Raw genomic sequence first — 26,376 nt, 5'->3', positions numbered from 1 at the left:
GGTAATACATGGGGAGAGGCAGTTATTGCCATCAAATGTCATTTCGGCTGCACTAGCCAGAAAAATGATCAGAAAGGGGTGTGAAGCATATTTGGCACATGTGGTAGACACCCTAGTGGGGAGTCCAGCATTGAGGGACATCCCTACTGTATATGACTTTCCAGATGTGTTTCTTGATGAATTGCCAGGATTACCTCCAGAAAGAGAGGTGCAGTTTGAAATCGATGTTCTGCCTGGTATGGATTCAATCTCCAAAACGCCATACAGAATAGCACCAGCAGAGTTGAAGGTATAGTTGCAAGAACTGCTTGAAAAGGGCTTCATCCGCCCTAGTGTGTCACCTTGGGGAGCGCTAGTGTTATTTGTTAAGAAGAAAAATGATACTCTTCGCTTATGTATTGACTACCGGCTGTTGAATAAGGTGACAATAAAGAACAGATATCCATTGCCTCGCATTGATGATCTGTTTGATCAGTTGAAGGGTGCAGCTATATTCTCCAAAATTGATTTGCGATCTGGTTATTATCAATTGAAGGTGCAAGAGCAGAGTATTCCAAAAACTGCTTTCAGAACTTGATATGGCTACTATGAGTTTCTAGTAATGCCATTTGGGTTAACAAATGCTCCAACTACTTTTATGGATCTGATGAACACTATCTTCAGACCATATCTCAACCAGTTTGTGGTGGTGTTTATTGATGATGTTTTGATATATTCGAGGAATGCAGAGGAGCATGTCAGACATCTACGGATTGTACTGCAGACTCTAAAGGAGAAACAGCCATACGCCAAATTGTCGAAATGTGAATTTTGGCTAAAAGAAATCTCCTTCTTGGGACATGTTGTGTCAGCTGAAGGGATCAAGGTAAATTCCAGCAAGGTAGAAGCTATCCTTAATTGGAAGCCGCCCAGGAATATCACAGAAATTCGTAGTTTTCTGGGTTTAGCTGGATATTACTGTTGGTTTGTGAAAGGGTTTTCTATGTTATCTTCTCCATTGACCAAGCTACTTCAGAAAGATGTAAAATTTTAGTGGACAGATAAATGCCAGCAGAGTTTTAATGAGTTGAAGAGGTGTTTGACTGAAGCTCCAGTCCTTACTTTACCTACTCCAGGTAAAGAATACACAGTTTATAGTGATGCTTCTCACAATGGGTTAGGCTGTGTACTGATGCAAGATCGGAATGTTATTGCTTATACATCACGCCAGCTGAAACCGCATGAAAGGAACTACCCAACATATGACTTGGAGCTAGCAGCTATTGTTTTTGCTCTAAAGATCTTGAGACACTATTTGTATAGGGAGAAATGCTACATTTACACAGATCACAAGAGTTTGAAGTACTTAGGCACGCAGAAGGAATTGAATTTGAGGCAGAGGACATGGTTAGAACTAATTAAAGACTATGATTGCTTAATAGACTATCAGCCAGGGAAAGCAAATGTGGTGGCTGACGCCTTAAGTCGCAAGACTATGGTAAGTCTCAGAGTTTCTCCTTTGTCCATGGTACATGAATTGAAAGCACAGCATGCCAGTTTAGAGATTGATGATGAGGGACAGATAGTAGTTGCATGGCATGTACAGCCAGTGTTGATTGATCAGATCAGAATGGCTGCTCAGAATGATGAAAAATATTAGAAGCTACTAAAAGAAGCCTAGCAAGGCAAGAAACCTGAATTCTCTGTGAGAGATGATAGTTTATTGCTACATCAAGGCAGAATGTGCGTTCCTAATGATGTGGAATTGAGACAGATCATTATGAAGGAAGCACATGAGTCTCCTTTTACTATGCATCTTGGTGGAACTAAAATGTACAGAGGACTGAAAGAGCATTACTGGCGGATGGGTAAGAAGAGGGATATAGCTGCATTTGTTTCCAAATGCCTAACTTGTCAGCAAGTAAAAGCAGAACATCAAGTTCCAGCTAGTTTGTTACATCCTTTGCCAGTACCAGAGTGGAAATGGGAACGGATAACTATGGATTTGATTACGGGACTTCCAAGGACATAGAATAGTCATGATGCAGTATGGGTTATTATTGACAGACTGACCAAGTTTGCTCACTTCTTGCCAGTTCGGATGGATTATAGCTTGAAAAGATTGGCCAGATTATACGTATATGAAATTGTAAAATTGCATGGAGTGCCAGTATCGATTGTATATGACAGAGATTCTAGGTTCACTTCTAGATTTTTGGGTAGTCTTCAGAGAGCCCTAGGAACTAGATTGAACTTCAGCACAGCATTCCACCCATAGACAGATGGCCAGTCTGAAAGGGTAATTCAGATATTGGAAGATATGCTACGGGTTTGTGTGATTGAGTTTGAAGGTAGTTGGGATATACACTTGCCTTTAATTGAGTTTTCTTATAACAACAGCTACCAATCAAGCATTAGGATGCCTCCATATGAAGCTTTGTATGGCAGGAAGTGCATAACTCCCCTATGTTGAGATGAAGTTGGTGAAAGAAAGATGATTGGGCCAGAAATTATTCAGCAGACAGAGGAAAAGACCAGATTGATCAGAGATCGACTCAAGGCTACATAAGACCGTCAGAAGTCCTACGTTGATATGAAGAGAAGAGATATTGAATATGCAGTGGGTGATAAGGTATTCCTCAAAGTTTCTCCTTGGAAGAGGATTATGAGATTTGGCAGAAAGGGTAAACTGAGTCCTCGTTTCATTGGACCATATGAGGTTATGGAAAGAGTGGGTCCTTTGGCATATCGGTTGGCATTACCTCCAGAGCTAGAAAGGATACACAGTGTCTTTTATGTGTCCATGTTAAGGAGGTACAGATCTGACCCATCTCATGTACTATCAGTTGAAGAGATTGAGGTAAATCCAGACCTCTCATATGAGAAAGAACCCATAGAAACTCTAGCTTATGACATGAAGTAGCTGAGGAATAAACAGATACACTTGGTTAAAGTGCTGTGGAACCATCATTCAGGCCAGGAAGCTACTTGGAAACGTGAAGAGGATATGAGGAAACAGCACCCACAGCTGTTCAGAGACTAATGCCAGGTAAAATTTCAAGACGAAATTTATTTTAAGGGGGGGAGAATTGTAACACCCCTATGTTTGGTAGTGCGTTCTACTGTTTCAGTGACCAATGTTGTTCGGACAGCTAGGATGCCTAGAACTACATTTAAATATTGATGAGGAGACATAAAATAATGAAATACAAGAAAAGAAAATACAAGAAAAACAAAGAAAAAATAATAGCAATGAAATGTAACCAAGTTAAACAAGCCGAGAACCCTAGTGATGGGTGACCGCACAGGGAAGTTGCGACGTGGACCGTTGACTAGCCCTGGACTGCGGGAAACCCTAGAAAATGTTTTTAAGACATAATTAAAGACCTATTGAAGTATAAATATCATTAGAAATATCAAAGAAAAATTAATTAATTAGTACAAAGAAAAACGGGAAATCGAGAAAATGATAAAATTTGGTATTATCGAAAAATCGGGAATGCAACCCAAACAGGGCATTGTGGTCATTTGACTCCCCGAGTTGTCTTTTGACCTAAACTTTCATTAAAAATAAATGATGTTACACTTGGAAAATATCATGAAAAATTAAATTAGTGGTACATAGTTTAAATAGCAAAAGATAGGAGTTAAATGTGGGAATTTGAAAACTTTAGAATAAAGAAACATTAAATCTTTACTTAGTGCTCCACTAACCCCATTAAGTGGACCATTAACCTTTATTTGGACAAAAAACTTCATCTTCTTTAACCTTGCCAAAAACCAGCTGAAAATTCTCTTGAAGAAAACCTCCATGGCCGTCCATGGCCAAGCTCCATTCTCACATGATCCAAGCCAATTTCCTTACATTTTCCTTCACTAAAGTTGTTCTACACAACTTGGGTAGTAGATAGGCAGCAAGAAAATCAAGTTTTGGTGAGGTTTTGAAGAATTTCAAAAGTGGTAAGTATGTATTTTTTATGCTTGTTTCATTAAACCTTGAAGGGATGTTATGGGTAGTTGAATTGTGGAAGAACTTTTGAAGTTTGATGAGTTAAGGGAGAGGTATATTTTTGGCAGCCATGGAACTTCAATAAGAGCAGTTTATCTTTGCATGTAAATGGTAGATTAAAGTGTTGATGTAAGTGTTTTTGTGTGTAGGAATAAATTGGATAATGTATACTAAATGTATGTGCGATAGTACACTTGATTTTGGAATCTTGAAAGTTAATTGAAAGAGATGTACAATCGGCAACTTTGAAGTGTAGACCAAAATGTGTTGTTTCATGGTTTGGTTTATGGAATTATATTGTTGAATTATGGTGCTTGTTATGGCAGCATGTATATGTGTATAAAGGTTTGAGTTTGGACATATAAATGAGCTATGTTATGTGGTTAAATTGTTTGTAATTGGACTTGGAAAATTCTGTACTATAATGTGCATATTGTGACACCCCTTACCCGTCTACAGTGTAGCTGAGCAAGTTATGGCACTCAGTGTGCCGGAGCTTCAATTAATATTTTAATTACAATTTATCCCTTTCAAATTCATTTATTTACAATTTTTGATAAATCTGAATTTTTCCGAAATTTTTATAGAAAATCCGGCAGAGTGCTGGCTGTAAATTGGAAAAACAGTTCTTCTGAACCTATTTAAAAGACACTTCCAATATAATTTCCAAATCCAGAACTCCATTACACACATTTCAAATCAATCTCAAAATCTCAGTACTATTTTCAGAACTTTTCTGTTCACTTCATCACTTGAAGCACATTTATACATATTTCTCAACATTTTATTTTTCCAAATACATTATACAGAAAATTTCAATAACATGAAATTTCATATATTTACATCATCAAATAATTTCAAGAGTTTATAGTTACAATCCAAAACTAATACAAAATACAAAATGCAAAATGCTACCCCAAAGTCCTAATGTCCTATGATGTTCATTGCAGATGTGAGGTGACTCTGAACTCCGGATGCAGATTTGAAGGCTCACCCGGTCTGATGTCTGCTGGGCTCCCCAGCTAGGTCTCCAGTACTTGCGCATGGCAAAAGCGACGCGCTAAGTAATTCTGCTTAATGGTGACAATATAAAATAAAATAAAATAAAATAAAAATAAGTATGCAGAATGTATGTTTACATTTTTGGGTAGACTTAATTTCTGATATTATTTGCAGTATTATTCAATTAAAATTTGATAAGGTTTATTATCATTGCCCGAGTAACCCATACTAGTTGACTAGACTGGATAAACGGTTAAACTGGCACTGGGTACTAAGTACCTCGGACCATCACACCATCGGTCACATTGTGTCTCCCGGTGTGCAACATAACAGCTAATAAGCTGTAATAATCATCAGGGATAAAACCCGAATGTAACAACTCAAATAATATAGCCAAAGGCTATTATGTCACAGAATGGCATGGGAAGCCATGAAACACTGAATGGCATGGGAAACCATGAAACACTGAATGGCATGAAGCTATATGCAGTACTGCTAACAGAACCTTATTGGCATGCCAACCTATCCAAACCAATCACATTAGGCCTACAAGGGCATTTAACACTTTAAATTTATGTAATTCTTTGAAATTGAAATTTTATGGCTACTATTCATTTCATTAGTCAACTAAAATGTTGACTTTTGCATTGACAATAGGTATATTGGTTTAAATATCATCAACATACCACATTTTGCATTTTAAAATTGTTAGTATTGATTGCTAATGTAACACCCCTAAGTTCGGTAATGCGTTCTACTGTTCCGGTGACCAGTGTTGTCTGGACAGCTAGAATGCCTAGAACTACACTTCGATATGAGTGAGGAGACATAAAATAATGAAATACAAGAAAAGAAAATACAAGAAAAATAAAGGAAAAATAATAGCAAAGAAATGTAACCAAGTTAAGCGAGCCGAGAACCCTAGCGATGGGTGACCGCACCGGGAAGTCACGGCGTGGACCATTGACTAGCCCTGGACTGCGGGGAACCCTGGAAAATATTTTTAGGACTTAAATAGACCCCTATTGAAGTATAAATACCATTAGAAATATCAAATAAAAATTAATTAATTAGTACAAAGAAAAATGGGAAATTAAGAAAACGACAAAAATCGGTGTTACTGAAAAATTTGAAATGCAAACCGAAAAGGGGCATTTTGATCATTTGGCACCTAGAGTGGACTTTTGACCTAAATATCCATGAAAAATAAGTGGTATTACATTTTGAAAATTTAATGAAAAATGAAATTGAAGATAAAATGTAATTTAAGGAAAGTTGAGGGCAAAAGTGCAATTAAAAGAAATCTTAAATTAAACCAATTTTTAATTAACTTAATGGAGCACCACGTGGGACATTTAGTGGCCATATAAAGCCACCTTTGGACAGTACAAACTGAATCTTCTTCTTCATTTTTTTCATTAGCCGTATTACTCTCCCATAGAAACCTCCATTGACGTCCCTAAACCAAGCTCCATGCATCCATTTTCAAGCCATTTTCCACATGATTTCCTTCATCAAAGTTAGTCTACACCACTTGGGCAGTAGATTGGCAGCAAGAAGACCAAGTTTTGGAGAGATTTTGAAGAGTTTCCAAAGTGGTAAGTTTGTGTTTTTGGTTAGTGCTTCATTAAAGTTAGTAAGGAGGTTATGGGTACTTGAATTGTGGAAAGAATTTTGGAGTTTAATGTTCTAAGGGAGGTGTTTATTTTTGGCAGCCATGGAAACACTTTGAGGGCAGTTTATTCTTGCTTGTAAATGGTAGGTTAAAGGGTTGATTATGTGTTTATATGTGTAGGAATAAATTGGGTAATGTATACTAAGTATATTGTGAATGTGTATTTGAATTTGGAAGCTTGGAAATTAATAGAGTGTGATGTATGAATTGGCAGCTTGCATTGTGAACCAAAAAAATGTTATTTCATGCGTTGGTTTATGAAATTACATGGTTGAATTATGGTGCTTGCTATGGCAGATTGTATATGTGTACAAGGGTTTGAGTTTAGGCATGTAAATGAGCTTGTTATGTAGTCAAATTGTGTGTAAATTGAAGTTGGTAAATTCTGGACTATAATGTGCATATTGAATGTGATTGTAAGCTGCCAAAATGATCAACAATATGTGGTAAAATATGTTTAGGTTATGGTACAAACCAGATTGGGTAATAATGTGTGAATTGGTAAATGCTAAAAGTGAGCTTTGATGAGTAATAAAGAAAGTGCAATAGGGCAGTATGCATTTTGGCCTAGAACTTTAAGTGTGTAGCTCCAATTGGTATGAGCCCAATTGGAGGTGAAACTAGGCACAAAATGTGCCAACTTTCATGAAGGAAGCTTGCCAAAATTCTACTTGCAAGGTAGCTTGAAAAATGACCAAATCCGGATGAAGTGCAAATAAGGCCTGTAAATTGACCATTTGGGCAGCAGTTAGTGTTTAGGCCATAACTCACTCAAAACAGGTCCAATTGACCTGAAATGTTGACCAAGAATAGTTAAGACCCATATCTACAAGTCTTATGAAGACACCAAAGCCCAGAAATGACCATAAACAAGTCAAACAGCTTGCAAAAATTCGGGTCCAAAAACTGGCCGAACCTAAAATGACCTAAAGTGACCAATTTTGATGCAATTTGACCAGCAATAGTAAAATGACCATAACTTGGTCTACATAACTCAGAATGACCTGAAATTTTGCCCCGCGTTCCACAAGGCATAGATCTACAAGTTTGTAATTTTGATCGAAACCCGAAAACTGAGGGAACTAGGTAGTCCGGCTAGGTCAAACTAGTATCCCGGAATCCAGCAAATTGCAAGAAAATGCAAGACACATGAAAATGAATTTGGTAACATGTACCAACCCTAAAAGGCTACGAATGTGACATATTAGTAACATTAAAACCCAATTTACCTAGAATGCATCGAGGGTCGACATATTAGGTTGACTAAGCAAATAATAACATTCAGTGAATTACTTATCAGACATTATCGTTAGAGACAATTTAATTAAGTACTGAAACAATTCAAATTGTGTTTCTCAGTTAGCAAAGACTCAGGGAAAGGGAAGGAAACACTGAGTCAAGACTAGGAGATAGTTATCAGAGGTTTGTACACAACAACTATTTCTTTTGAATTTTTCAATTGAAATGAATTATGACTATTTGTACATTATTTTTTAAATTGTGGAAATGTGTTTGAATGGATATTTATCGCTTGAAAAGCACTGTAAATGGTTTGAAATTGTGAGAAATTGTTTGAATGATATTGATGGATACTTATTTCTTGAAAAGCATTGTAAATGATTTGAAACTGTGGAAAAATTGATTTAGTGTGATTTGTGAAAATTGAAGTTAATTATGAATTGTGTTGCCATTTTGTGAATGAAATTATGACTTTGGAAATTTATTGGATTCTCACGAACCATTTGAATAAAATGTTTGGAATTGATTTTGTGTTCACACTTAGCATGACAGTATAGTATCATTCCTTCTCCATTTATGGGGTTGTGATCGTTTATTTTCCTTCTCCATTTATGGAGTCATGATCGATTATTTTTCTCCCTCTCTAGTTTACCAGTTGAGGTGATCGGATGAGTACTCATTATATAGCTAGCTCCCTTCCTCATTGATTTCGATTAGTGGGGTTGTGATTGCTTTGTCGTGGTGTACAACGTGGCATTGATCGAAAATTTTGTGTCATGGCTTAAGTTGTGAATGAATTGGCAACACTGTGTTCTTAAATTATTCGACTAAATTGTGTTATTATGTGATTTGATAATTTGTGAAATGGAGTTTAAATTCTTATTGACATTCACTGTCTTTTGAATTTAACCATGTTTTGACTATTGAGATTTATTGTGATATTGTGAAATGGAGTTTAAATTCTTATTGACATTCACTGTCTTTTGAATTTAACTACGTTTTGATTACTGAGATTTATTGTGATATTGTATTAAATTCCTTATGACATTCATTGTCTCGAATTTAACTATGGTTTTATGTATCCATCATTTATATGATTTATGAATTGTGATTTAAAGTTGTATTTGGTTAATGTTGTGCACCACTGAGACATTGTCTCATCGATAGCTTTTCATTGCTGTCGCAGGTAGACAGATTGACAGGGCAGCAGACTAGGCTGCTAGTACATTCAGCGAGAGATCATCGGGTATATTGAGTATACCACATTTTGCATTTTGTACTGTAATGTATGTTCACTGTATGTATATAGTGTTCTTGGTATTGAGCAGTTGTAAATTAAAATTGTACATTGAAGTTGTAAAGTAAAGTATGAGTTATTTTGATTTGTAAAATTTGTATTATATTTCTTTTATCTTAGTCTTTGAAAAATTATTGTGGATTAGACTTGAGAAAAATATTGTGTTGTTTAACTGTTGGAGTCGAGATTGGGAAATCTATTTGAAGTGCTTTTTACAGGTTTTCTGAAGAACTATTTTGTTCAAAATACAGATGGTACTCCACCAAAATTTTTACGAAAATTCCTAATAATTCAAATGTGTTATCTCTTTCCCTTAAGTTCAAATTTTTTTTTTAACACCTGTAAATAGTGCTCACCACTATAAAAAGAAGTAAGAAAAGTTTTAAAATCCCTTGTAGTGTATTTAATAAGTTATCAGTAGACGAAGTTGGTAATTTATTAGGTATACTACGGGATCATGTTATGCCTTACAGAGGGGTAAGGTGTGACATGTTTTAGTGGTATCAGAGCAAAGTTTTTAAATTCTGTTTTCATCTATAATTTGAATATTCTTTCTTCATAGTACAACTGCTCAATGTCATTGTTTGATACATACAGTACACTACATTATAAATATGCACTAACGGGAGGAAATCTCCTTGTGTTAATTGTTCAGGAGGTATAAGATCCTCGAATTGACTATGGAAGAGGGTGATCGTTCAGTCGATCAGTCTATAGAGGCTGAGGTGCAAGGGGATGCTGACCCTACACAATGTCGATGGTTCAACAAAGACCACCCTCGCAGTACCTCAATTTCCTGATCAGTTAGCTCAACATATGGCTGCAATGTTCCAACAAATGGCTGATAATGTGCCTGCTCAAGTCCCAATACAGACACCAGTGGTACAACCACAGTCTTCTGCTAGACAGTATGACAAATTGATGAAATATGGGGCTACAGAGTTCAAGGGGACAGTAGATCCTCTAGAGGCTGAACAGTGGTTAGAGAGGATGGATAGGGTATTCAAGAAACTGCATTGCACAGAGGAGCTCAGATTTGAATACTCAGTATCTCTGCTACAAGGGGATGCATATGACTGGTGGAAAACCATTCCCCATAGTCTGGTAGAACCTGCAGTGCTAACATGGAATGACTTTCTCAGGGAATTCAGACAAAAGTATGTCCCCGATGCTTATGTAAACCAGAAGCTACAAGAGTTCCTAAGTCTAAAATAGGGGAGCAGATCAGTGGCTAAGTATGAAAGAGAATTTTCCTGCCTGAGCCATTATACAGTAAGTTTACTTGCTACCAGTAGGGAGAGATGCAAGAGGTTTAAAACCGGCTTGAAGCCCAGTATCAAATTACAAGTGGTCAGATTCAAACACACTAACTTCTCTAAACTTGTTTCTCAAGCCCTAGAGTTGGAAAGAATTGAGTTTGAAGCTGCTCCTGAGAAAAAGAAATCAGAGAAGACAGAGAAAGAGGGAAATCGGTGAAACGAGTTCCGGTGGTCCCTCTTGGAAAGAGGAAGAACCATGGGGACATGGCGGAGGTGGCAAGAAGCTCGATAGGGGAAGACATTCGGTGAGAAACCTCCTCTATCCGGTCCAGTGAGTGCAGAGGTTCCTACCCTTCCCGCCAATGTGAAAATTGTGGAAGATATCATGGTGGGATATGCTATAAGGCTATGGAGCCTGTTATAACTATGGAGGCACAGGACACTTTGCCAAGGATTGCACCAGTGGTCGCAGAGTTGGACCACCTCCTACTACTGCAGAAGGGTCAGTTCAGAGCCCTATCACTAGAAGCTCATAACCACCTAGCAGAGGTAGAGGCAGGGGTAGAGGTAGCCCAGCAGGCAGCCAAGGCACAGTGAAACATTCAGAGCAAGACAGTGCTCCGGTCAGAGTCTATGCAATGAAACAAAGGGAAGAGGCCGAGACATCTGATGTTGTGGCTGGTACCTTCTCAACTTTTAACCAAGATGTGTTTGTGTTATTTGATCCGGGTTCTACCCATTCTTATGTGAGTGCTAGCATCATTGATTACATTGCTATTCCATGTACAAAAATAGACTTGAGGAGCTAGTAACAAGCCCGTTAGGATAAGAGGTCAGGGTTAATAAAATGTATAGAGATAGTCCTTTAAGATAAGGATTGTGATAATTAGTGAAATTAGTTTTGGAAGAGTTTATCGGTGAAAAGTATTTTCTAACACACCATAAATTATAAAGCTAAACGACAAGCCTATTTAATGTAAGGCAAGAGGAAATAAAAGTAAGTTATGGTAATAGACTTGCTCTAAATGAGGGCAAAGATGTTACTGTTAGTAATTGTTAATGGATATTGTAATTAGAATAAGTTTCGGATATCAGTGAACTTCGAAAAGGATAAAATATCAGGAAAATTGATCTATTGGAATGTATCGTAGTAACTATGCAATGTTCTTGATGTTTATCTTTGTAGTCGCATTACGATGCTAACTTGAGATTATTGTGTAGAGCTACATACTACCCGATAGTACACCTAGATGAGAATAGTTGCCAACGGCATCTGTTTTGGTATAGTTATGCCATGACAGAATTTAATTGCTAGAAATAAGTTTGAAAATCCTACTTAGGGATCTAAAACTCAAAAGTTAGAATATCGAAATGTTATAGTTCAGTACAAAAGGAAGTAAGTTATAGAATATTGACAGATAAAAAGAGTTATGGAAGTAAAAATTCAAACAGTTAGTTTAGATATAACAAAGAAGTGTTACGAATGTGAGGAAGACTATGGACTAGAATGGTCAGAGGACCAATGACTAGATAAATGATTCTAACATGACCTCAAGGGTCATTCAAGAAAGAACATGAACCGAAATATTAGACAGCACAATAGTAAGAGGAGATTGGTGTTATACAAACAAATTAAATGTTGTATTAGATTGTTAAAAGTCTTATACAAATTTGAGGAAAAGAAGATTATACGATCATATAGAAAGGAGAAAATAAGCGTATGACTATTGTAAGATGGCTATTGGGTAAAATTTCGTGGACGAAATTTATTTTAAGGGGGGGAGAATTGTAACACCCCTAAGTTCGGTAGTGCGTTCTACTGTTCCGGTGACCAGTGTTGTCCGGACAGCTAGAATGCCTAGAACTACACTTCGATATGAGTGAGGAGACATAAAATAATGAAATACAAGAAAGAAAATACAAGAAAAATAAAGGAAAAAAAATAGCAAAGAAATGTAACCAAGTTAAGCGAGCCAAGAACCCTAGCGATGGGTGACCGCACCGGGAAGTCACGGCGTGGACCGTTGACTAGCCCTGGACCGCAGGGAACCCTGGAAAATATTTTTAGGACTTAAATAGACCCCTATTGAAGTATAAATACCATTAGAAATATCAAAGAAAAATTAATTAATTAGTACAAAGAAAAATGGGAAATTGAGAAAACGACAAAAATCGATGTTACCGAAAAATTTGAAATGCAAACCGAAAAGGGGCATTTTGATCATTTGACACCTAGAGTGGACTTTGACCTAAATGTCCATGAAAAATAAGTGGTATTACATTTTGAAAATTTAATGAAAAATGAAATTGAAGATAAAATGTAATTTAAGGAAAGTTGAGGGCAAAAGTGCAATTAAAAGAAATCTTAAATTAAACCAATTTTTAATTAACTTAATGGAGCACCACGTGGGACATTTAGTGGCCATATAAAGCCACCTTTGGACAGCACAAACTGAATCTTCTTCTTCATTTTTTTCATTAGCCGTATTACTCTCCCATAGAAACCTCCATTGATGTCCCTAAACCAAGCTCCATGCATCCATTTTCAAGCCATTTTCCACATGATTTCCTTCATCAAAGTTAGTCTACACCACTTGGGCAGTAGATTGGCAGCAAGAAGACCAAGTTTTGGAGAGATTTTGAAGAGTTTCCAAAGTGGTAAGTTTGTATTTTTGGTTAGTGCTTCATTAAAGTTAGTAAGGAGGTTATGGGTACTTGAATTGTGGAAAGAATTTTGGAGTTTAATATTCTAAGGGAGGTGTTTATTTTTGGCAGCCATGGAAACACTTTGAGGGCAGTTTATTCTTGCTTGTAAATGGTAGATTAAAGGGTTGATTATGTGTTTATATGTGTAGGAATAAATTGGGTGATGTATACTAAGTATATTGAGAATGTGTATTTGAATTTGGAAGCTTGGAAATTAATGGAGTGTGATGTGTGAATTGGCAGCTTGCATTGTGAACCAAAAAAATTTTATTTCATGGGTTGGTTTATGAAATTACATGGTTGAATTATGGCGCTTGCTATGGCAGATTGTATATGTGTACAAGGGTTTGAGTTTAGGCATGTAAATGAGCTTGTTATGTAGTCAAATTGTGTGTAAATTGAAGTTGGTAAATTCTGGACTATAATGTGCATATTGAATGTGATTGTAAGCTGCCAAAATGATCAACAATATGTGGTAAAATAAGTTTAGGTTATGGTACAAACCAGATTGGGTAAGAATGTGTGAATTGGTAAATGCTAAAAGTGAGCTTTGATGAGTAATAAAGAAAGTGCAATAGGGCAGTATGCATTTTGGCCTAGAACTTTAAGTGTGTAGCTCCAATTGGTATGAGCCCAATTGGAGGTGAAACTAGGCACAAAATGTGCCAACTTTCATAAAGGAAGCTTGCCAAAATTCTGCTTGCAAGGTAGCTTGAAAAATGACCAAATCCGGATTAAGTGCAAATAAGGCCTGAAAATTGACCATTTAGGCAGCAGTTAGTGTTTAGGCCATAACTCACTCAAAACAGGTCCAATTGACCTGAAATTTTGACCATGTATAGTTAAGACCCATATCTACAAGTCTTATGAAGACACCAAAGCCCAGAAATGACCATAAGCAAGTCAGACAGCTTGCATAAGTTCGGGTCCAAAAACTGGCCGAACCTAAAATGACCTAAAGTGACCAATTTTGATGCAATTTGACCAGCAATAGTAAAATGACCATAACTTGGTCTACATAACTCAGAATGACCTGAAATTTTGCCCCGAGTTCCATAAGACATAGATCTACAAGTTTTTAGTTTTGACCGAAACCCGAAAACTGAGGGAACTAGGTAGTCTGGCTAGGTCAAACTAGTATCCCGGAATCCAGCAAATTGCATGAAAATGCAATATACATGGAAATGAATTTGGTAACATGTACCAACCCTAAAAGGCTACGAATGTGACATATTAGTAACATTAAAACCCAATTTACCTAGAATGAATCGAGGGTCGACATATTAGGTTGACTAAGCAAATAATAGCATTCAGTGAATTACTTATCAAGCATTATCGTTAGAGACAATTTAATTAAGTACTGAAACACTTCAAATTGTGTTTCTCAGTTAGCGAAGACTCAGGGAAAGGGAAGGAAACACTGAGTCAAGACCAGGAGACAGTTATCAGAGGTTTGTGCACAACAACTATTTCTTTTGAATTTTTCAATTGAAATGAATTATGACTATTTGTACATTATTGTTTTAAATTGTGGAAATGTGTTTGAATGGATATTTATCGCTTAAAAAGCACAGTAAATGGTTTGAAATTGTGAGAAATTGTTTGAATGATATTGATGGATACTTATTGCTTGAAAAGCATTGTAAATGGTTTGAAACTGCGGAAAAATTGATTTAGTGTAATTTGTAAAAATTGAAGTTAATTATGAATTGTGTTGCCATTTTGTGAATGAAATTATGACTTTGGAAATTTATTGGATTCTCATGAACCATTTGAATAAAATGTTTAGAATTGATTTTGTGTTCACACTTAGCATGACAGTATCGTATCTTTCCTTCTCCATTTATGGGGTTGTGATCGTTTATTTTCCTTCTCCATTTATGGAGTCGTGATCGTTTATTTTCTCCCTCTTTGGTTTACCAGTTGAGGTGATCAGATGAGTACTCATTATATAGCTAGCTCCCTTCCTCATTGATTTCGATTAGTGGGGTTGTGATTGCTTTGTCGTGGTGTACAACGCGGCATTGATCGAAAATTTTGTGTCATGGATTAAGTTGTGAATGAATTGGCAACACTGTATTCTTAAATTATTCAACTAAATTATGTTATTATGCGATTTGATAATTTGTGAAATGGAGTTTAAATTCTTATTGACATTCACTGTCTTTTGAATTTAACCATGTTTTGACTATTGAGATTTATTGTGATATTGTGAAATGGAGTTTAAATTCTTATTGACATTCACTGTCTTTTGAATTTAATTACGTATTGATTACTGAGATTTATTGTGATATTGTATTAAATTCCTTATGACATTCATTGTCTCGAATTTAACTATGGTTTTATGTATCCATCATTTATATGATTTATGAATTGTGATTTAAAGTTGTATTTGGTTAATGTTGTGCGCCACTGGGACATTATCTCAGCGATAGCTTTTCATTGGTGTCGCAGGTAGACAGATTGACAGGGCAGCAGACTAGGCTGCTAGTACATTCAGCGATAGATCATCGGGTATGTTGAGTATACCACATTTTGCATTTTGTACTGTAATGTATGTTCACTGTATGTATATAGTGTTCTTGGTTTTGAGCAGTTGTAAATTAAAATTATACATTGAAGTTGTAAAGTAAAGTATGAGTTATTTTGACTTGTAAAATTTGTATTATATTTCTTTTATCTTAGTCTTTGAAAAATTATTGTGGATTTGACTTGAGAAAAATATTGTGTTGTTTAACTGTTGGAGTCGAGATTGGGAAATCTATTTGAAGTGCTTTTTACAGGTTTTCTGAAGAACTATTTTGTTCAAAATACAGATGGTACTCCGCCAAATTTTTACAGAAATTCCTAATAATTAAAATGTGTTATCTCTTTCACTTAAGTTTAAAAATTTTTTTTAACACCTATAAATAGTGCTCACCACTATAAAAAGAAGTAAGAAAAGTTTTAAAATCCCTTTTAGTGTATTTAATGAGTTATCAGTAGACGAAGTTAGTAATTCATTAGGTATACTACGAGATCATGTTATGCCTTACAGAGGGGTAGGGTGTGACAGCCAATACCATTTCTAAGCTTAATGTTAATTGGACAGAATTTTCAGTTTTCAAGCTCTGGGTTTACTGTTCCATTAGTCATTTTTGCAGTAGGAATTTGGCAAAATGATCAATATGAAAGTTGTTCCTTATTTTGTCTAGTTGCATTTCCTTTTTTGAATCACTCCATTTGGACTTTTTAACTCAAGTTATGGCCCAAAAATCACAACTGGCCGGATTATGATATTTCCAGAATTTCTGGACTGACCAAATCCACAGTATTAGGAGCAGTGACTTCAGGTCACTTTTTGAATATGTTATGGTAATAATTTGGGTTAGGTTTTTTCATGAAAGTTGTTGATCTCAGCTTATTTTTGGTAAAATTTCAGGTCAATTAGACCTTTCTACACTGAGTTATGGCCAAATGACTAAACACTGTTCATTTGGTCATTTTGCCCAGGCTGAATGCAGGCCACCCGGATTAGGGCAATCTTTTGGTCAACTTGGTTTGGTTTTATGGGTATGGTTTCTTCACCAAAGTTGTGCCATTATGTGTCTAGTTTCATGTCCAATTGGCCTTGCACCAATTGAACCTCTATAATTCCAATTATTGCTACCCAAACCTACTGGACTCATGCTTAGTCCTGCAGGTCACCAAGGGCAGCCACACCAAACTCTAATCCCACTACATAATTCACTTCATTTTCGATTTAAATAGAACCAAATGGTTACTAACTGACCATTAAAACCTACTTTCATTATCACATAATCAAAGTCTCATTTTTCACCCCAAACCCTAACTCAAACATTAAAAACCATGCATTATCATTGCATTTCATCAATCCACTTAAGAGATACATACTGAGGGCAGCCATACTACCATTTTAACTCCATAAAACTCATCACAATCATACCCCAACCAAGGCTGCCAAAACTAAGGGATGGCATACAAATGGTATTTCATCAATTTCTTTGTCATTTGCACTCATTCATAGTCCTTAAACATGAATTTAAAGTGAAAACCAAGGTTAGGTCACAAACCTCTAATGGAGTGAGATTTCCCACTTGCTAGGGTTTTTCTTTTTCCTTTTTTTTTACTCCCAAAAGACTCTCCAAGGTGTAAGAACACTTTTTTGTGCTGGGAATATAGGGTTTAGTGGGACAAAAGCTAGGAAAATCAAGCTTTGAAAAGCTTGCTCAAGGTTGGCTATGGAGGGATGGTGACTGCAAGAAGAAGGTGAGGGAGAGAGTTCTGATTTTTTTTTTTTATTTCATCCCACTTAGTCTCTTTTAAATAAGCTTATGCCATGTGTCAACATTGTATTGGTTGGGAGAATTTTAATGACATCATTATGATGTCATAATTCCATTTTCTTTCATTTTATCTCCTTTTCTTGTGTATTTAATTTCAATTAAATTTCTAACAACATTTATTCATATTTTATGTTATATAAATTATTTATTTAACTGGACAAGTTGGCCAAAAATCATCTCTGAAGATGAAATTACCAAAATGCCCTCCGTTTGGCTTAACGACCCAAAATTGCGTGTATCGATAGAAAAATTTTTCTAAGCATTTTCTTGGCATTCTAATGCCATAAGAACTTCAATGAACCTTCTCTGGAGTTTCAATAATTATTTTATAATTTTTTCCCTGGGTCTAGGGTTGTTAACGGCCTTCACCGTCACTTCCCCTTTGGGTTACTCATCCCTGGTGTTTCGACTCATTTAACCTTAGTGTATTTCATTTCTAAAATTTTTCCTCGATTTTTATGAGCATTATTTAGTTTCTTTATAACTCCTCACTCTAATCTATTTATAATTTCAAATATTCTAGCTGTCCGGACCGAAATTGGTCACTAGAACAGTAGACTGTATGGACTAGCTAAAGTGAGAATGTTACAACTCTTCCCCTCTAATAAAAATTTCGTCCTCGAAATTTGCCTGATGCAAACAATTGAGGGAACTGTTGCCTCATCATCTCTTCACTTTCCCAAGTTGCCTCTTTAGTGTTGTGGTGCCTCCAAAGCATTTTCACCTGTGGAATTTGTTTATTTCTCAGTTCCTTCACTTCCCTAGCTAGGATCTGTATCGGTTCTTTTGTATATGTCAAGTCCGGTTGGATTTCAATCTATTCTATGGAAATGACATGTGAAGGGTCTGAGCGATATCTTCTCAACATAGAAACATGAAATAAATTATGGATTTTATCTAGTTCTGGTGGTAAAGCTAGCCAATAGGCTACTGGTCCCACACATTTAATGACTTCATATGGGCCAATGAACCTAGGGCTTAACTTACCCTTCCTTCCAAACCTCCGTACTTTCTTCCACGGTGAGACTTTGAGAAACACTTTATCGCTGACTGCACACTCTATCTCTTTTCTTTTCAAGTTGGCATAAGATTTCTGTCTATCTGAGGCAACCTTAATGTTAGCTTTGATTATTTTCACTTTCTCCTCAGTTTGTTTCACCAAGTCTGGTCCTACCAGCTTATCTTCGCCCAATTCAATCCAACACACTGGGGTTCTACATTTCCTCTCATATAGTGCTTCATACGGAGCCATTTGAATGCTAGCTTAGTAGCTATTATTATATGTGAATTCTGCTAATGGGAGGTATCTATCCCACCTCCCTTCAAACTCAATGACACAACTCCTTAGCATATCCTCTAGGATGTATTACATAATTCACATTGTTACTATCATTTCAATTTATTAACTATGAAAATTCAATTAGTTCTTAGGTTTACCTGGATTACTCGTTCTGACTGTCCATCCTTTTGAGGATGAAAAGCCGTGCTAAAATGGAGTTGTGTGCCCAAGGCTTCTTGCAATTTTTCCAGAATCTTGATGTAAACCTTGGGTCTCGATCAGATATGATGGAAAGTGGGATTCCATACAGTCTAACTATCTCACTAATATACAATTTTGCTAACTTCTCCAGTGAGTAGTCAGTCCTAACTGGCAAAAAATGTACTGACTTCATCAATATATCCACTATCACCCACACTGCATCATGCTTCTTTTGGGTGAGAGGTAGAACACTAACAAAATCCATAGTGACCCAGTCCCATTTCCATTCAGGTATGCTTATAGGCTGTAGCAATCCTGATGGAACTTGATGTTCTGCTTTAACTTGCTAACATGTCAAACACTTAGTCACATAGTCAGCTATATCCCTCTTCATACCAGGCCACCAATAATGAGGCTTCAAATCATTATACATTTTCGTGCTTCCCAGGTGCATAGCATAAACACTAGTGTGTGCTTCTTTCAGAATACTAGTCTTCAGTTCCTCATCATCTGGTACACACACTCTTCCTCTGTAATACAGACACCCATCTGCTTTCACCTCATATTCAGTTTCCTTTCCCTCTGGAATTTTACCCACAATGGCTATTAATTTTTCATCTGCCCTTTGCCCATCTTATATCTGCTGCAGCAGGTTTGGCTTTACTTGTAACTCAGCTAAAATAGTTCCATCTTAAGCTAAAGACAAACAGGCATTTAGTGATCTTAAAGCTGTGATGGACTTCCTGCTTAAAGCATCAGCAACTACATTTGCCTTCCCAAGATGATAATCTATCACACAATCATTGTCCTTTAGGAACTCAATCCATCGCCTTTGTCTAAGATTGAGCTCCTTCTGGGTTGGCAAATATTTTAGACTCTTGTGGTCTGTATAGATGTAACATTTTTCAGCATATAAATAATGCCTCCATATCTTCAGTGCGAAGATAATTGCTGCTAACTCCAGGTCATGAGTAGGGTAGTTCTGTTCATATGGCCTTAACTGCCTAGAATCATAGGCGACCACTTTCCCCTCTTGCATCAATACACACCCTAGCCCATTATACGAGGCATCACTGTAGACTACAAAGTCTTTTCCCGAAACTGGCTGTGTTAACACTGGTGCTTCTGTCAACATAGCCTTCAGCCTCTCAAAATTGGCTTGGCACTTATCGTTCCAGCCAAATTTCACATTTTTGTGCGACAACATAGTCATTGGAGCAGCTATAAGGGAGAACCCCTTCACAAATCTTCTGTAATACCCAGCTAGCCCCAAGAAACTTCTGACCTCAGTTGTATTTCTGGGAGGCTTCCATTCCATCACTGCTTCTATCTTTTTGGGATCCACTCTAATCACCTCAGCTAATACTATGTGTCCAAGAAAGGAGATTTCACTCATCCAGAAGTCACACTTGGACAACTTAGCATACAGCTTCTTTTCTTGCAAGGTTTGCAGAACAATCCTCAAATGTTCATCATGTTCTTCCCTGGTCTTGGCATACACCAGAATATCATCAATAAAGACCACTACAAACCAATCTAAGTATGGATGGAAGATACAGTTCATAAGGTCCATAAATGCTGCTGGTGCATTTGTTAACCCAAACGGCATCACTAAAAATTCATAATGCCCATACTGAGTTCTGAATGCAGTTTTTGACACATCTGCATCCTTTACCCTCAACTGATGATACCCTGATCTGAGATCAATTTTTGAAAATACACTGGCTCCCTTCAACTGATCAAATAGATCGTCAATTCTAGGCAACGGATATTTATTCTTCACAGTTACTTTGTTCAACTGCCGGTAATCAATACACAATCTCAAAGTTCCATCCTTCTTCTTCACAAACAGCACCGGAGCTCTCCATGGTGACACACTGGGGCATATGAACCCCTTATCGAGTAACTCCTACAACTGAATTTTCAACTCCCTCAATTTAGTGGGTGCCATCCTATAAGGAGCAATTGAAATGGGTGCTGTACCCAGCATTACCTCAATAGCAAACTCGACTTCCCTTTCTGGTGGTAAACCAGGTAACTCTTCAAGAAATACATCTGGGAAGTCTCTTACTGTGGGTATATCACACAGGTTTGGCTTAGCCTGCCTAGTATCAACTACGTGTGCTAGGTAAGCTTCACAGCATTTTCTCATCAATCTTCTTGCAACTGTGGCTGAGATAACATTGGACAGGAAATCTGTCCTTTCACTCACAACAGTAATCTCATTACCCTCAGAAGTTTTCAGAGAAATCCTCTTCAATTTACAATCAACTATTGCCTGATGACGTGACAACCAGTCCATTTCCAAAATCACGTCAAACTCGTGGAAGGGCAATTTAATTAGGTCTGCCGAGAATTCATACCCCTGAATCCTCAACGGGCAACCTTTATACACCTTATTCACTACCACACTGTGGCCTAGTGGATTTGTGACCAGAATGTCTTGATCACTCTCCTCTACTGGAACTCCCCTCTCTATGGGTAGTTTGATGCAAATGTAGGAATGAATGGATCCTGGATCCACCAATGCATGCACAGAAGTGTTGTAGAGGGAAAACGTACCCCTGAAGACATCCAGGGCATCTTGCTCCTCCCGAGCTCTAATGGCATAGGCCCTGGCAGGTACTTTAGTCTCTGGCCTTTCAGCTGACTCGGATGCAGGCCTCAGTGATGGACCAGCTGCCTCAGATTTACCGAGCTTCCTACCCCTTTGTGGTGTAGGAGCAAGTCTGTCAGCTTGTGTTGGAACAACTGTAGTAGTCCTCTTCGAAAAATTCTTGATTTGATGTTTTATAGATCCACACCATAAGCATGCATCGGTCACTCACCAACAGTCCCCCTTATGCCACTTCTAGCAGTACTGATAGGCAGAAGATGCTAGGGCTGGTCCCCTAAACACCGTCCTTAGAGAGCTGCCCACTGATGGTGTGGACTGGCCTCTCCTAGGTGTGAACTGTGGTCTGGGCCCCTAAGACTGACCCTGACCCTGTGGTGGTCCTGAACTCTGAGCAGGAGGACCCTTACTCTTTTTGCTGGGAGCAGAAAATGTACTGGACTGACCTAGACCCCTCTTCTACTGTCTTTCCCTTCTATTTTGTTCATTTATTTTGACTCTTTCTACTTTTGATGCAGCATCTACTAGCTTAGCAAAATCCGTAATCTCTAATGCTGTGATCATGACTTTGATATTGTCATTGAGTCCTTCTTCAAACCTTCTGCACCTCTCTACCACTGTAGGGACTATCTCTCTCCCATACCGGCTCAGTTTGACAAACTCACGCTCATACTCTACTACTGACAATTGCCTCTATCTCAGACTGATAAATTCTCTTCTTCGCTCTTCTAAATACACCTTGCTAACATATTTCTTCCTGAACTCTGTGAGGAAGAATTCTCAGGTGATCTTTTCTGGTTGCACCTCACTGGTTACAGTGTCCCACCACTGATAAGCATCATCTTGAAGTAAGGACACAGCACCCTCCAGGTTCTGCCTGCGGGTGCAGTTAAGCTATTTTAGCACTCTGATAGTTCTATACAACCAGTTTTCTACTGTCATGGAATCATCCTCCCTCTTCCCAAAGAAATCACAGCCCCATGTTTTCGCAGTTTCTCCAGATGGGACTTATGTGGTGCTGGTGGAGGTTGTGGCTGTGGTTGTGGTGGTGGAATTGCCCCCATCATTTGCCGGTAGAATTCGATCATTTGCTAAAATAGCGCAAACTGAGGTTGGGCAAGTGCCTTAGCTGCTGGTGGAGCAAATTCTCCTCCACTCCCAGATTCAGCCCTTGGTGGAGCACGACTCTCCAATTTTTCATCAACTGCTCTGTAACACCCCTCACTCGTCTATAGTATAGCCGAGCAAGGCGTGCTACACGGCGTGTTGGAACACCTAGTCTGTGATTATTTCATTTCGTAAACTCAATTTGATTTTAAGAAGTCTTTTACGTAATATTCATATCATGCTGATACTATTGTCATACTTTGATAAAATTAGTGTTTCAAGATTGGCAAAAAAAATTTGGCAAGGTGCCGTCTATATTTAGAACAAACTGTCCTTCCAAACCTGTTGAAAACAGTTTAATATGATGATATCAAAATCTCAAATATTTCACAGTTTTTATTTCTCAGTAAAGTCAATAGACTTTTGTAGTCATTAAATAGTTCCATAATACAGTCCATAATAATTTAAATATATACAAAAAATCTCCATGTTATTTAATATGTACAAAATATTAAAAACTTTAGAGCTTTCATAACATTATAAAATACAGGGCTGAATTTCAAATATACAACAAAAGTACAAAATACAAGATATCCTAAGTCCTACCATGTATGCAATGCAGTGCAGATGACTTTGGACTCCTGTGCAAATCTAATGTCTCACCCGGTTGTAGGTCTGCTGGGCTCCCCAGCTGTGTCTCCAATACCTACGCGTTACAAAAGCAATGTGCTAAGCAATTTTGCTAAGCAATTTTGCTTAGTGGTGCCAAATATAAAGAAATATACACTAAAATAAAGTAAATAAAGTGTTTACGAATTTTTGGTGGTGCTGTATGTCAGTAGACTAGATTTATGTATTTGAATTTAATAGTACTTGAATTACTGCCCGTGTAGCCTATATACTGTCCAGACTGGATAAACGGATATACTGGCACTGGGTACCTAGTACCTCGGGCCGTCACACCATTGGTCACAAAGTGTCTCCCAGTGTGCAAATAGTGTGGCTAAGGAGCCATATAGTCAATCTGGCGATAAGCCAAGAATAAATACACAATATGTATAGCCGTAGGCTATTAAAGTCACAGTGCGGCATAATAAGCCGTAGAAACACAGTATGGCATGAAGCCATTTGTAGAACAGCTATCAGAATCCTATTGACATGCCAACCTATCCATACTAGTCAACTAGGCAAACTAGGGCACATTATAAATTAATTGTTTAATTCTTCAATTTTTTAGGAGTTCACTAACTATTATATAATTCACAAGTCAATGCATATGTTGACCTTTTTAGGTAATATGGACAAGTTGTTTCTAGCATCAATATGTCACAATTTATATCTCAATATGCTGCCAATATGGTGCAATTTACCATTTTTATAAGTTGGCATTCATTTCCAAAATGCTTCAAGCATCATTATATGTAAAATGTCAAATTCTTAATTTTTGTGTACTAGAGTGGTCTAGCTTAAAGTCCTATTTCTCTTGGGTTTTAGCTTCTGGTCAAAGAAGCAAAATTGTAGCTCTATGTCTTATTGCACGCGGGGCAAAATTTCAGGTCATTCTGAGTTGTATAGACCAAGATATGTTTAATTTACTAAAGCTGGACAGATTGCACCTTTAGTGCAAAATTTGGTCAATTTAGGTCACTTTTGGTTCGGCAGTTTTTGTACCCGAACTTGTGCAAGCCATTTGACTTGGTTCTGGCCATTTCTGGGCTTTGATATCTTCATAAGAATTGTAGATCTATGTCTAAACTAACCATGGTAAAAATTTCAAGTAAATTGGACCTGTTTTAAGTGAGTTATGGTCATTAAAAGGACTAAAGTTCATATGGTCAAAAATCTAGGTTGTAAGGTTGCTAATTCGGATTTGGTCATTTTTAAGGTCAGTTTCTAGGCCGAATTTGGCAACATTTCTACATGAAAGTTGGCCTATTTGGTGTCTAGTTTCACCCTCCCATTGCCTTCATAACAATTGGGTTCATAGTTTGGCACTTATGGCCTAATTTAGGTACTGCCTTCAATACACAACCTGCACAAAGCACATACAATTCCAATTTGATATTCCTTCTCCTCCTCATTACTTCAATATTCAATCAATGACACTTCCATATATATATTGTACACAATTCCAGCAACAATTTTGGGCATAATATTCAAGTGCTCAATGCACACAATTTGCCATTACGTTCAACATTCACTTCCACCAAAATTCAACATATCTCAATGTCAATATTACACATACACTTCAACATAATCATACTTCAATATCACTTACACTTGCTGCCCACAATTTGACATTAGCATATTTCACTAATAACTACATGTTCACACACAAATTCATGGTATTAGGGGCTGCCAAATATGGCAGTTTGCTCAAGGCATTAAGGTTCCATTTCACACCCTTAATTCAAACACCACATACACATACTTAGATACAAGCTTACTACAACTTTCATTTGAATTAATCAACCTTCATTTCCATTCATTAGAAGTAAAAATAACTCAAGCTCAACAAAGGTTCATGGCTGCCAAAAATGGACAAGTCCATTTCTCACTATTTCTTTCATTTCTCTTCACCAAAATACTCACCTCAACCTAAACACAAGGTTTACTAAAGCAAGGGAGAGGTTTTGGACACTTACCACTTTTGAAGCTTATCAAAACTTCACCAAATCTTGCTTTTATTGTTGCCAATATCTTCCCCAAGGTGAGTATGCAAGCTTTAATGAAGGAAAGAAGTGGAAAGGATGGCTAGAACATGCTTGCATGGAGGTAGAGCAAGGTGCAGCAATGGAGTTCTTCCATGGTGGACATTCGACTGGTTTGTGGTAGGTTGAAGATGAAGTGGTTTCTGCCCACTAATGGCTTAGATAAATGTCCCAAGGCTTGAGTTAGAGGAGCACTAACTCTAAATTAATTGTTTAATTAGTTAAACTTTCATTATTTACACCTTTAGCTCAATTCTTTCACTATTTACATAATGTATCACCATTTAATTTTTCATTACATTTATAAAGTGTAATATCATTTATTTTTAATGGAGATTGAGGTTAAAAGGCAACACTAGGTGTCAAATGACCAAAATACCCCACTTTGGGTTATATTCCCGATTTTTCAGTAACACCGATTTTTGTCTGTTTCTCGATTTTTCATTTTTCTTTATACTAATTTACTAATTTTTCTTTGATATTTCTAGTGTCAATTACATTTCAATAAACCTTTATTTATGTCTCAAAATTAGATTCAGAGGGTTCCCCGCGGTCTTGAGGTCAGCAACGGCCTTCCCAATGCGGTCACCCATCGCTGCGGTGCCGGCTCATTTAACTTAGCTTCATTTTCTCTCTTTCATTTTTGTTTGATTTTTCTTGTATTTTCTTTTTATTTATTTCATCATTATATGTCTGTTCACTATCACCGAAATGTAGTTCCAGACATCCTGACTTGCTTAGACTATTATTTGACCACTGGAGCAACAGAACGTACAGAACACGTGCAATGGGGATGTTACAACTCTTCCCCTCTAATTAAAAATTTCATCCTCGAAATTTACTTAATGTGAAGAGCTGAGGGAACTGTTGTCTCATTGTTTCCTCGCTCTCCCATGTTGCCTCTTTCGTGTTGTGGTGTCTCCATAGGATTTTCACTAGTGGAATTGTCTTA

The sequence above is a fragment of the Hevea brasiliensis genome, chromosome 4 (genome assembly GCF_030052815.1).
Source record: "Hevea brasiliensis isolate MT/VB/25A 57/8 chromosome 4, ASM3005281v1, whole genome shotgun sequence".
Classification (NCBI taxonomy): domain Eukaryota; kingdom Viridiplantae; phylum Streptophyta; class Magnoliopsida; order Malpighiales; family Euphorbiaceae; genus Hevea; species Hevea brasiliensis.
Note: the sequence above shows the minus strand (reverse complement) of the source record.